Source organism: Syngnathus leptorhynchus, chromosome 2 (genome assembly GCF_054491065.1).
Source record: "Syngnathus leptorhynchus isolate UIUO chromosome 2, UIUO_Slep, whole genome shotgun sequence".
NCBI classification, from domain to species: Eukaryota; Metazoa; Chordata; class Actinopteri; order Syngnathiformes; family Syngnathidae; genus Syngnathus; species Syngnathus leptorhynchus.
In genome coordinates this window covers 12,870,555-12,884,592 of record NC_141196.1, presented here as the reverse complement: position 1 = coordinate 12,884,592, position 14,038 = coordinate 12,870,555, and the positions used below count along the sequence as shown (strand labels likewise).

The following is a 14,038-nucleotide window of genomic DNA, read 5'->3' as shown; positions in this document are numbered from 1 at the left end:
GATTATTTTTATTCGTTGTACATTGTTGCCATCCTGTGGTAAAACTCATCCATGCCTGGTGTTCTATTTGCCTATTACAACTTGAACAAGTTTGCAAATAAATAGTGCAGATAACTGTTTAAAATTTGCCAAAGTAAGAAATTGGATTTTTGTGAAGAAAATTCGAGATTTTCTTTTCAAGTGATATTGCACATTCCTTTGAAACACATTTGTGTTACTGTTACAGAGACTTCCTCCTCCATCACAGCGGTCAAGTTCCAGACTATCTCTGCTATAGAGGAAATCGTCAATGTAGAAATAATCTAATCAAATACACAATAGGAATGGTTATTTTGGACTAAACAAGCCTAAATTAATTGATACTGATGCCCAATGACATACAATATTAGCCGTCGCTTTTTGTAGGCATAAAAGCAGGACTGACGAGGATTTGACATTCTTTGGTCATCAAAAACTAGGCTGTGCTGAATTACTTAAGATGACATTCTTCTTTCAAATTCAGTGTCAAACAAAATAGTGTGTCGCCATCCAGATTTTGAGAGTTGACAGTACACCAAAATAAACAGGAGGCCGAACAAAGTAATTAACAGACCATCTATCCATCCATTTTCCAACCAGTTTTTCCTCACAAAAAAAAAAATCACACAAATACCTCAGTTGTAAATTGAATACTGTATGCCTTTCAACTTTTATTCACAGAGGGTTAATCGAAGGTGTATCATCAAACCTCTCTGCCGTGCACCAAAAACTCAAATTCTCTACAATTTAGCATCAAATTTGGTAGCAATCGTACAAACTTATGTTCATTTTACAACTTTAAAGGACCAAAATGACTGCACAAGACGTTCTGTGTATTTTATTCCATGACGTTTAAAAACATTTTTGTATGTCTACTCATGACAAACATACCAACCCAGTTTATCAGTAAAAATTGATTTAGCAGGAATATTTTTGTAGATTCGTCCTTGACTTAGCAAACACAACACAGGAATGTTACTCATAGTGCGCGTTCACACAAACAATGACTCCGGATTAATGAGTCGGAGCAAAATCATTAAAATGTAAACAGTGGCAGTTGGTTGGCGGTCATTAGGGAGCCTACCTGTGAGACAAATAGTGTTAATTAACCTCAATAAGTGACCCGGGACCCAATGAAACGCCATTCAACTCCACTGGAGTGGGAGTGCTGCAATCAAAGCGCGGCTAACCTCTCCACTTTTGTGCTCAAAGTAAAGTCACACATGTTATAATGAAATCATATAAAAGCGGCGCTGTGTGGAAAGCATAGTAAAACTCTTTTACGGTTACCTTCCAGACCACCCATGCAGTATATGAAATCTATAATAAATCAATATAGAAATACCCTATCGGCATGTATTTATAGCATTGATTGAGCTTGTTTTTTTAAGGTCTTTACACACACTCATAAAAACATACAAATGTTTTTTTTTTATTTGACCAAAATATTGTTCAGTGTATCAGCAAACAGATCCCTCTGTTTTCTCAGCAAACAATTACAGGTTTTCCAAACTAACAATCAATAATCATACCCAAAGTAGAAAAAAAGTGCACCTGCAGCCATCTCTTTCTGCAGGCTTAACAAGCAGAATTAAAGTAAATAACGTTCAATAATTTTCAACAAAAACGGGTCTTGTTGGAAAAACTGAACTGGTTTTATCTCTGCTCTTTCAAATTTACACATCTCGAAATCTATAAGCGTGCTTTCATCTCGTGGTCATAAATGGAAACATACTGTACTGGAGCGTTCCTCCAAGATAATATACAAAGAAATTCATGGCACCACGAACTTGGAACCTGCGATAGAGGAGATGAGTTGTTTTTAAACATCTTCTACATCTAGTTCTACATGAAATTCTCTTTCTACACATACAAAAAAAAAAAAAGCAAACAATTTCAGTTTCACTTTCATTCACAATGTTACACATTGCAAAAACAGACAGTACAAATTGGTATTCATTCAAAATGTAACCACTTCAATAAATGTTTATCTTTCTGCTGCTTCTGCATAGTAGTCACAAGTTAGGACACATTTTGTTTGGGAAAGTCATTTGTTGACAAGGATTGTGTTTTTCTGCTTTAACCACTAGAGGACAGACTAAGCCTGGACATAACAATCACGATCTTGATGCTCCTCACCAATGTCATTTTCAGGCCTTTCAGGGATCACAAAACTTTAGATCACAACGTTTTGATGACTATGAATAATTTTACTCGTATGAGAGTATCAATCTGCTTACCATTCTCTCCAATGAGATTCACATTGTACTTGATCAAAAATCTAAATTACAGATTAATGACCTTGCAACATCAAACCAGGATCAGTAATTATTTGAACAAGTTTGAGAACATAAATTGTTAAATGGTGCAAAATGACGAAAAGGGAACAATATACTGAGAACAATATTCAAGTCAAATTTTATTATATAGCCTGAAATACACCTCTAAAGTAGCTCAATAGAGATAAGAGATAATAACTCAGTTTTTACCCTCTTCACTTTTATATACAATTATGACAACAGATGAAGTCACTTACATTCAAAGCAATACCACTCCAGTGTCATGATCTGAACCGTACATAATCACATTATTTTGGTTGTATTTATGTTTTGTCATCAAGAGTCATGGTACGTTTTAGAATTGTATAAACTTTAACAAAGGTGACTCTTGTTAAAGTTGTAACTTTTTATGACAATGTTTTTTCAAACTTTTTATCATCAATACAATATTTATACATACATCTAGAACACCCCTAGATTTAGAACATGTCCTGTCTTAAAATGTTAACGACTGAGAACAGATACTGTCTTTTTCCTTGATTTTCAGTGGGATCTTTTCCCCCTAAATTGTGCAAGCTATGCGTTTGCATGCTGGACTTTTGGTTCCTAACAAGCTAGCCTCATACATTCCCTGACACAGCAAGTGTTCAACGCCTTCCTCACTTTGCATTATTGAAGTTCAGCTGCATGAGAAAACCAAATTGAGCCCTACGTGCAAAAGCCTATTATTTACAATGAGTCGGCGACCACTGGCAATCGCTCCAGTGGCATTTCACAACATTCAATAGGGAAGTTTGTTTTATACGTTTTTAACTTTCCCACGTGATCACTTGGACAGGCAAGACCTAATGCTCACAATGTCACCTGACAATTCCCAAGGTGGCGAGAGCTTACTCAAAATTCACTTGTCATCCATTTTATGTATAGTAAACTTCACCTTTTAGTACTACGACAAAATAACAAAAAGTAAAGCAAAAAGCCTAACAAAAAGCCAAATTGATTGAATTTACAGTATGTATCAATTTATGTCAAAAGAGAGAGAGAGAGAGAGAAAGAGAGAAAGAGAGAAAGAGAGAGAGAAAGAGAGAGAAAGAGAGAAAGAGAGAAAGAGAGAAAGAGAGAAAGAGAGAGAGAAGACACGGAAAAAATAAATCTAGAATATTGCAGGTTGTATTGTGAAATGTAGAGAAGTGAGGCCATAGGTGGTAAAATGAATAAAAGGCCACCTCAGGGGAGATGATCGTAAGAGGGCCAGTGATGCACATTGAACGCAGATATATACAGTCCAGTACAGACACAGAGACGGAAAATGGTCCTTATGGAGGAGGACCCGAGTCACAAAACCAGTGACCTTCAGCCTGTTCAAATAATTTCACAGCTAATTTCATGGAGCTAAAAAAAAAGACATTTTCAAATTCACTCACTTTTCACATAAACCTCATCTCATGTAATTTCTTCTCCAACACGTTCCTTTGACAATATTTAGTCGGAGCACATGGTAAATTCACCCAACCCAATGCAATCAATAGTCAACACTTGTTTTGTAACCTCCAGGATCCCGAGAGGCCAGTAAAGATTGCCCATCAACTACTCTTTGCTTTCACCTCTGCCATGGAAGTTATTTAATGAGAATGCCCACAAGGGATGGCCCAAGGAAAAAATAAAAAATAAATAAAAAAAGCTGAGCTGATGTTTTTAAAGGCGAGATGTAACACTGACAAGTCTCTAATGCATTCCAAGGGGATTGTTGACTCAGCTGCGGGATAAAAGAGCCTTGAAGGATTGTGTGTCCCCCTCACAAAATATGGTCATGGTGATGGAGGAAAAAAGTGTGCTTGTGTGGGACATACAAGAGAGGCATTACAGTATTTTTACAAGCTGACAGCATTAAAAAGTTATATTGGATAAGGGAGGCATTTTTATTGTTGACTCTGGACCAGAGTAGAACAAATCAGAGCTTGAAAACTGGTCAACCAACTCTTGCATTGGAGCAAAAAAAGACAAAATAGAAATATTGAAGCACTTTGTTCCAGCTGTAGCTGTTGCAAAATGCGATACATTAAAGTTGTGTTGTATTGTATTGTGTTTTTTGTAGTAGTGTTTTTCAAATTATGGATGAAATCTTAGCAACAAATTCTAAAGCCTTGTTTCTGTGTTTTCTCAGACACTCCCTCCAGAACAGATGTTCACCCCACAATGATCAAATTTAACCTTCAGACTTGGCGGGTGGGTTTTCTTACATAATAGTTTACCTGTAAACTTAAAATTGTAACAGGTCAGTTTGACCCTCAATTTACTGCACCAGAAGGATTTAACTTGTCAGTTAAACAAGTTGAACAATTACGTGCTACACAATCTGAACAGGAGTGTAGCCTGGCATTTTGTGTCAATGTAACAGATAAAATCTGGCTTCAACTGTCTCAGGTAAAAAAAAATATATATATATAAACCAGCACTGAATTTGTTGTTGGACTCTAAATGACTTTGCTTTCACTGATCCCCAATTGTCCATTTAGTTTGTCTCATTTGTTTTTGATTTCCTCTGTCGGACGAGTTTCTGAAGTCGGAATAATTTACAGCTGTAACATATACGCACACGTATGGTATGATATATATATTTGGCAACCAGGCAATTTTTCTTTATGCAATTCAACCAATGCTAATCCTCCTATATGCACACACTTGCATGACTGGGGAGTGATTGAAAATCTATGAATCGTTTCAGTCTCACAATAGAAGAGGCCATTACATAACAACAATGTGTCAGCTGTTGCAGCTATTTTCATTTTTTATTATCATTATTATTGTACATAAATGGAAAAAACAGTTTGGAAAGCAAAACCCTTTGGAATTGAAGCAACATTTTGCAGAAAAAGTCAAGCACCATCCCACAAATCTTTGAAGACACGGGAGGGTAAAATAGCAGAATAAAAGTGGGGTGATAATCCAATGATGGTCAACAATGAATAACTCATAATGAAATATTGCGTGCACTTACAGAGAAATAGCAGTGTGATGGAAGATTGCTGCTGTCCGACAGTACATTTTTCATCACGGTACGGTGAGGGCCCCTCTAAAAACAGTAATTTGTGATATACCGTGTGTATTAAAAAATGATATTACTGTATATTTGCAAGTTAGGCACCTGTAGATTTTCACTATTTGCAGAAGGCCCTGGTCTTTATCTCTCACAAACAAGTGGGTGTTCACTGTATCTATATGTCACCAAGTTAAAAATGTCATAAAATGGCTGACAGAGAAGTGGTAAATGATATTTTAAGTTTGCGGCAGTAAACACACCAATATGTGTTTTTTCTCAAGTATAGGAAGCATAGAAAAGAAAATACTTTTGTGATTTTTGGCTGTCTATCACAATGTAAGCAATTTGCATAATTAAATATCAATCTCATCCAAGTTCATTTCAGTGAGCAGATGTTAATATACAGCATCACTTTGCAAACACCTTTCTGTTTCCTCCCACTGATGCGCCTGTTGGAGAAAGCATGAGTAGCGTGGATTTTATTTGATTTAGTTTCCATGCTGTTACATGCAACACGTTGGATGTGTGGTTAGGACATCTATCTCCTCGATCAGAGGTTTGAATCTGGTCTCCGGCCTAGGATGCATGGTAGGTTAGGTTGACTTAGGGGACAATAGGGAAACATTTAGCGCAATATTAGGATGCATGTTGCCAGGGTTACCAATTGCGCCAGTGTCATTTGAAAGCTAAAAGAGCAAGGAAACATTTACTGAGATTGAGCGGCGAGGATCAGCTGATGAGGCAGAAAACAGATAGAAGGTAAACCCGGCGAAAAAGAATCTACAAAATTAGACGCGATGGGGTTAGAAGGGAAAATCTCTTTCCGATACAGTGGATGGCCCATTTGTTAAGTCCACAAGGAGGGGGACAAAGAACACAAGCTATTAGCGCAACATTGAGTCGACCATTAAAGCACCATGCTGGCTGCTGACATGCTTAAAGCCCAAGTTAGCCTCATCTGGTGTGTCGGACTCCAGAGAGCTGGCGGGTGGCATCATCAATATGTAAATGTTTGTAAATCACTAATAGTCTCGCTGCATAGTCTGCTTTTGTGCATGTTATAACACGGGTTTTAAGCGCACGGCATTTGGAACATTACCTCTACGGCCATTATTGTAAAATGGAAAAAAAAGACAAATCATATAATATACCTGAAAAGTTGCCGCTTTTATCGATGCCGTGCCTCAAATAATTCAGGGTGTGTTTTGCCTGAAGAAATAAATGTTTCACATATTTAATAGATGTCTCTCTCTCATGCTACGGGCATCTGAAAAGCTGGTTTACAGGGGAGTAATATACATAAAACTTCCTTAAAAATCCCTCCACTATAATACGGCATATATGCATCAAAATTTGCTGGGTGCAGCTTCTACTTGAACAAATAGACGCCACACCTTAGATCAATGCCTCTGCAAAGACTGTCAGGATCTGTGAAGGAATACACAAAACATAATATCCTGAAAAAGACCATGCCCCATTAGATGCCACAACTCAATTGTGGTCCATTTGAATAAATAAATGCCAAACCTCAAATAGACCACAGATGCTACAGTAAAGTAATATAAAGAAAGACCTCCATCCTAATAGATGCCAGGCTTCAATTGACTGATCGCAGGGTGCTTTGTTCACCTGAAGAAAATCCACACCTCAAATAGACATAATTCATAATACTTATGCAACATCGATCTATTTTAGTGAAATGCATTTATATAAATGAAAACATGCATTACTCCTAATAGTGGATGTAACAAACTAATAACAGATTAAATGCAGCACATTACTTGTGGTGAAACATTTTCCTGGCAGCTGATCCAATCACATAAAAGACAACGTTTGCATAAAACGCAAATAGCATCTGGTGAATGCTCATTTCAAGTCTCCAATTTTTGCTTTTATTTTCCAGTACATGCTGTCAGTTGTCCTATATGCGTACCCTTGAGCTTGTCTGTTGTTCAGCTACAGACACCAGTGTGCTGATTCTGGCTATAGTGGAAAAGCGTGACACTGCCAGTTGAGAGAAAAGTGCTTTCATAAGGGGCATGCCATCTGTTCGAGCCTATTTTGCACCCATTAAATAGTTTAAAAACTATCTGGTAAAATGCAAAAGATCTATGTACCCTAATTAAAATAATCTGGTCATATGCAAAAACCATCGCAAGGCCTCATTTATCAAGACAAGATAATTAAAGCTTGTGTCCAAACATGCAAACACCAGCATTGTAAAAATGTGACATAACACACACAAGACGGATGGATGGATGGATGGGTGGATGGATGGATGGATGGATGGTAGGATGGTAGGATGATAGGATGGTAGGATGGGTTTGGATGGTTGGATGGGTTTGGATGGTTGGATGGGTTTGGATGGATAGATGGATAGATGGATGGATCTAGTTGCTTTGCTAGTTGGCTAGTTAGTCAGCTCGAGAGAGATAGAGATATAGAGATATAGAGATAGAGAGAGATATAGAGAGAGAGATAGAGATATAGAGATATAGAGAGAGAAAGAGAGAGATAGAGATAGAGAGAGATAGAGATAGAGAGAAAACAATAGATATGCACATCAAGTTATCCCCTTGTTTTCAATTTAGCAGTGTTACATTTCAAATCAGTCCACCAATCCTGCCCATTTAACCTCACTGCCTGGGGTGATCTCACATCAATAACCATGTTTGCATTGCAAAACGGAAGCCAATCTGGCTTTAATTAAATAGACGTGTCACCTAATTGGTTCGCAGAGACAGCGCATAAAAATGACCAAATTCCCAAAGTACTAGAAGTTGAAAAGAACGATAAGGGATGTGTACCGCATACTCCTAGGAGACATCCGGGTGCTTATTACACTGGTGTAGCAATCAAACATTCATAACATCAGCAACTATACACCTTGAGGGATAGCATGCACGCCAATCGCCGTGCATTTTAATTAAGTACTTGGCAATTAATGCCACAATGGAAATGAGCTTGGATAATCTCCTTACCCTGTGGTAATATAGTAAACAAATATCTGGCAGGGGACTTGCATGCCAGAGACCTGTCATAGATGTGCCATGGCATGGCTTAGTGAAGCTGGAATTGGAACATCCATCCATCCTTTTTATATAGCGCTTGTCTTAATTAGGGTAGACCTGAAACAGCAAAACCTGGCCTACTGGATACTTGGGGAACAGGTGGTCAGCATGTTTCTTTATTGTTCATGAGGTCTTTTATGTGGATAGTGTAGAGAGGTTGGAGAAGCACTACCATGGGGCAAAATCTTCTTTCCTGCTATTAAAAATGTAACAAGGGCTAGCAAATGTCCAGCACTATAACTCACACTCATATTGAATTATTTTTCATGTGACATAAAGACAAATGCATGTTGAGATAGACGAGGTGTGTGTGTGGGAGGGGGGGCATGGAGACCTCCTACCTAGCTGCTCCGACTGGCCTCCTCCAATGTGCTTTGCTCAGCAGTGTGGAAATGAGGAATGATGGGTGTTGCAGTTGCCCAACTTCTCTTTCCAAAACGCCCTCTCTACAAAATATGACACATTTTATAGATGATGTTTGTGGTGTATTAACTCGAGATGGCATGGGGGGGGGCACTTTTTTTTTGGCAGGGTTCAGCGCTCTATTTTCCTGCTCAAATCCCGGCTGAACCTTTTGGCTTAGTTTATAGACGTGGCACTTTTATGGTTTGGGGGCTTTTAAGATGACATTCAGATGGTTATTAGAGCCATATGGCAGATTTATTGAAAAATATGTTGAAGTTTGTGGGTGTGTTTTGGATGCATTGATCGGTAGTCAGGTCGTTAGATTCAACACAAGTTTGTGTTTGGTTGAGTAGAGCTGTGCTAGATTAGTCCTGGATGACACAATTCACAATTTTGGCACATTTGTTCAAACCATATCCATCGGCATTTGGCAGTGCTACACATCTGTAATGGCACATGTGCTGCAACTTGCCTCACAAAAATTGTATGAATTAATTTGCATGCACACTGTGTATTCAATGTTGGCGTGGGCCAAGAATATCTTCATAATAATTGTATTAGATTATGATGTACAGAACTTTTTAAAATTATTCCTATAAAATCCACCATGGTCAGACATTAAAATATAGGACCACACATAACACTTTTGAGGAATTAGAGTGTTTCACAGAAATTCCTCCGACTTATTGCATTTCAATTTATCATACAGGCAATCTTCAAAGCCTCTCAACGTGTGCTGTCGCGTCACCACGCAAATATAAATAACAGACCCCCTTCAATCACAATTAAAACCACAAATCCCTCGCTCGTCCTGCACGGTGATTTCAAAACCATTCATAATTAATTTCAACGTCAATAGGGAGAGAATGCGCTCTTGTGGATCCAAGCATCTGGATGTGCTGATAAATAGATGCAAGCAGCCCAAAAGACCGTTCTTAATTTGTAATCAGCTGCTCTTATTTGTGGAACGAGACAGAAACGCCTTTGTGATGAGGAGGTGGTGTCGTTGCCAGTCATCATACTTGATTCGAAAATAAAAAGACTATGACTTTTTGAAGACCTTGTAAATTAATTCAGAGACTTGTATCCAAATACAGAGATACATGTTTGGAGTTAATAGCTGAAAACATGCAAAAACTGAGAACAGTATCTAGTGCTTGCTGCGTTAAATTGTTTTTTTTTTTAGCATTTCCTATTTTCTAGATATTTTGGAGGCATAGCGAGTTCACCACTCTGCCGCTATTTCACAACTCAAACAACTTTGTAATATGCAGTTGGCAAACTACAGCCTGAAAGTGCATCTTTCCTTCAGACTGTTGTGGATGCATTAGAGCGCCTCGTTGTCAGTTATCACGGTGATAAAGGCCGAAAAACCAGCAGGGGACGGCATGGCCTTTTGAAACCATCTTGTTGTTGGCCATAAGTGAGCGTACAGATGCCCGGAGGGTCTTGACAGTCAGCATTTGGCTGTAGATGTGTTGGCTGGACAGTTGATAACAAAAACAAATATATATATTTTTTTAATTAAGGAATATTGCATTCTGCAGTTTTGTACTTTATAAAAGCAAATCATTATAACATTGGTAAATTGTGAAATAAACTCAGATGATGATGTAATCTGTTCTCAACTCAGCTCTGCTATGTATTGTAGTGTACTGAAGGTGGGGGTGAATTACAAATCTCTCACCTCAGGATCTGCGTATAAAGCCATGAATTGGCCTACATCACACTGAGCATTCAATGACACAACTGATGTGTCCCTTATCTCGTGTCCTCTCCTTGGCCTTGATTGTGCTTTCGGGGTAATCTAGTTCCAAATTTAGCGGAGGATATCTCAGATGGCAACATGGAACGTGTCAACAGATCAACGACTGCGTGTGCCCGTAAGACTCGTTTGACAAGGGCGCCGAAGCGAGTAAGATGAAAAGACACACTGCACACGTGGGGCCTAATTTAGCGACATGCGTTTGAAGACATGCAGCAATAAACTTGTCTCCCACTCGCATGATGAGTAAAACAAAGCAGCCGTGCATGACTATCCGTCCTGATGCTAAGATGACCTCACTAACCTTCGCTTAGTTAATAATAATAATGAAAAAAGCAGCTTGGATGCTTTTTTTTTTTTCAACATCATTAAGTTAAAGTTTACTGTCAAACTAAATTTAAAACAAAGAATTACACATTGGCGGATTAAAGCAACCACATAGCTTTTACCTTCATAAAGTCTGTTTCACTTAATACTAGTCAACAATGCAAGATGCCAAAGATATTCTACTTGCAGTCACTGAGGTTGAAGAAACACATTAAGATAGACAGACACTAACAATACTGACAACAGGCATATACGTACTTTACTTCTTGTGAAAAATGTGTAATATTTACTGCAAGCTATTCTGTCATTTGTGAAAGTCTTCTTCATCTGTGTCACAATGTTTGTATTATACTACCCCAGGTGGGCAAAGCATTCTCATTCATGGATTACATTTTTTTAAATCCATGAATGACATGACTGGTACCCCCATCCTGTTGGCAACCGCCCTTTGAACGTCCTTGGAATATAAATAAATTTTACTTAAACCACCCATCCATTCATCCATCTTCTTCCGCTTATCCGGGGTCGGGTCCAGGGGCAGCAGCTTTAGGAGTGACGCCCAGACTTCCTTCTCCCCAGCCACTTTGTCCAGCTCATCCCGGGGATCCCGAGGTCTTCCCAGGCCAGCTGAGAGACACATTCTCTCCAGCGCGTCCTGGGTCATCCACGGGGTCTCCTACCGGTGGGACATGCCCGGAACAGGAGGCATCCTGATTCATTAATTAATGTTAATTAATGCAAAATAAATTTTACCTAAGCCATTTCTCACATAAAATGTGTTAATTAATACATTAAATGTAGCAGAATAAATAAAGTAGGTTGTAGTTTGGTTAAGCTGTGCGGAAGAGGTTTGTGTCTCCTTAATATATATAATAGAAGCAGTCCCATCACTGATCAATAGACTTAAAGGTCCTTGCAAAAATAGGTCTCCTTCTTCTCACTACAGCCTCACCCTGTCATTTAACTGAATGTCGCTCCATTGTCAGTCGCTGCACTGAATATAGGTAGAGACATCTCACTGAGACGTGGGCGACTTTAATCATCCGTCTCGAAAACAAAACAAGTGGATGAAATGGAAGCAATGAAATTGCACCACAGTTGCTGGGTAAAATCAAATCAATCGAAGCTCATTGAGCTTATTTGTTACAACTTATTGACCTTCAGGATTTCTGATGCACAAATCCAGAATTGCGGGTCATATATAAAGTCGAGCACAGGAATAACATGAGCAGATTGACCGGTAATGACAAATAGTTGTGTGGTTTTGGCGCACATTGAGCTGTGGGCCAATTACAGTCCATGTTGTGCATGATGACACAGACTAATGGAAGGATGCAATGTAGCACAGGTTTGCCAACGTCATCCAAATATTTACCTCTCCACTTCACTGGAGCTCCACCGATCTCATTTCCATCGCCACAGCAGGCGGAACGAAGGACAAAAAGAAAGTCCTTTACACACACATGCGCTTTTCTCATATAGGAAACCCACTTACACTATACAATAACAACAAGATGATGATGGGTCTGTTTTATATTCTACTTGCACGGCTTCTGGCAACAAATGGCTCTAAGTTGCGCCTCAGGCGGACTTTATCAAGACGCATCAGCCTATGCAAATGAGGCGCACAGACACATAAAGCAACACTTTGAGCCATCAGTCGTCAGTTTGACGGGGCAGAGTTGAAAAAAAAAAAAAAACACGCTTTTAACAGCCAAAGCCTTAATGAAGACTTGAAAAATTCATGAAGGAGATTAACATTAAGGTTGAGGCTTCGCTCCAAGGTTAACCCTCCGGTGTGTCTGCCTCCTCCCTCTATAATCTTCTCACTTATTGATGGAGCAATTTTTGATACCCACTGACAAAGAAACCATATGAACAATCTGGTACCTAAATTCGTCCAGCAGAGTATCTAGTGACAGTGGCCTAAAAACTCAACAGGAAAGTATGAACAAAAAGCAATTTGCAATTTGCAAAATTTGCTTTTTAGCAGACAAGCGTCTTTGACTCAATTATTTGATGATTTTCTTCTATAAAACAACAGTGGCTTTTTTTACATAGCATTCACTTCACGAACTACATCATCTTTTCCCACGATTGGGACAACAGCAAAGAGAACAACTCTGATCTTCTATATCCCAGGAAAATATTAAGCATAAGTAACTAAGTAAAAGTAAATAAGCAACCTAATTGAGTGTTTAAACATAACCATATGCCAAACATAAACATCCACTTTGCCTTTGTGAATACTTCAAATTGATTGAACAACTCAAAGTTCAGATAAACACAGCTTGCTGCTCAAACCAAACATTTCAAACAAACAAAGCATTAAGCAAACTTAAAACTATAGCATCCAAGTCTATTTCCTACCAGTTGTGTGTGATCAGGAACTGAGGAGTGTCCTTGGTTTTTTTTTTCTTTCACTAACAGGCTTTCCCTTGTTTGTACCCCAAGCTCACATGCTGGTCTATAGGCAATATGGCCATCCCTGGCATCTGACAGGAAGTTTGGTGAATTGTGATGTGGCTGTTTTTTTTCTGCCCCCTGCAGGTCTCGAGGGGGACGAGTAGATATTTTGACTGAATGATCTCTGCCTCTGTCAGTTGATGTGACAGAAACCTTGACAAGGAGCCGCAGATCAGATGAAGCGCTGTGGGATCAACGCAGAATTCTCCAAAGGGGCACCTCCGAGGGGGTGGTCCACTTTAAATATTGTGCTAGTCAGTGGGCCATAATGCAGAAAACTACTTCCAATTCAGTCACCTCGGCCCCCACCCCCTCAAGTCAGGAGAGAGTAATTATTATTTAATCATTAATTACTTTAGCAAGGGCCATCTCAATTGAGGGGCGACTCGGCCATTAATCTTCTTTGTAGAAGTTCAAATCAATTGTTAGTGGCTTGTTAATCATTAAGTTGTTTCACGACAGCTTTTCAAGAATTTTTCGAGAATATTTGAGAGATTTGAAACCAGTTACTATGAAAATGTAATGCCAATGCAAAAACATCTCGTCTGCTGGGCTTGTGTAAAAGCCAAAATTGAGTAAATGACGATGTCATTTTGCAGTATCGCTTTGTGAGAAAAGCTTGTCTGTTTCTAGTTTCTACACGATCGGTGTGTGATAGACAACAAAG

At 38.8% G+C, this 14,038-nt stretch overlaps 1 protein-coding gene across 1 annotated transcript in view; it reads right to left on the bottom strand.

The window, feature by feature from the left end:
* Positions 1 to 13,364, bottom strand: part of diaph2 (diaphanous-related formin 2) — a 323,477-nt gene extending 310,113 nt beyond the window's left edge. The window contains exon 1 of the mRNA XM_085903879.1: positions 13,276 to 13,364. The gene's annotated coding sequence lies outside the window, so the exon portion shown is untranslated. The remainder of the gene's footprint in view (positions 1 to 13,275) is intronic.
* Positions 13,365 to 14,038: the final 674 nt, after the last annotated feature.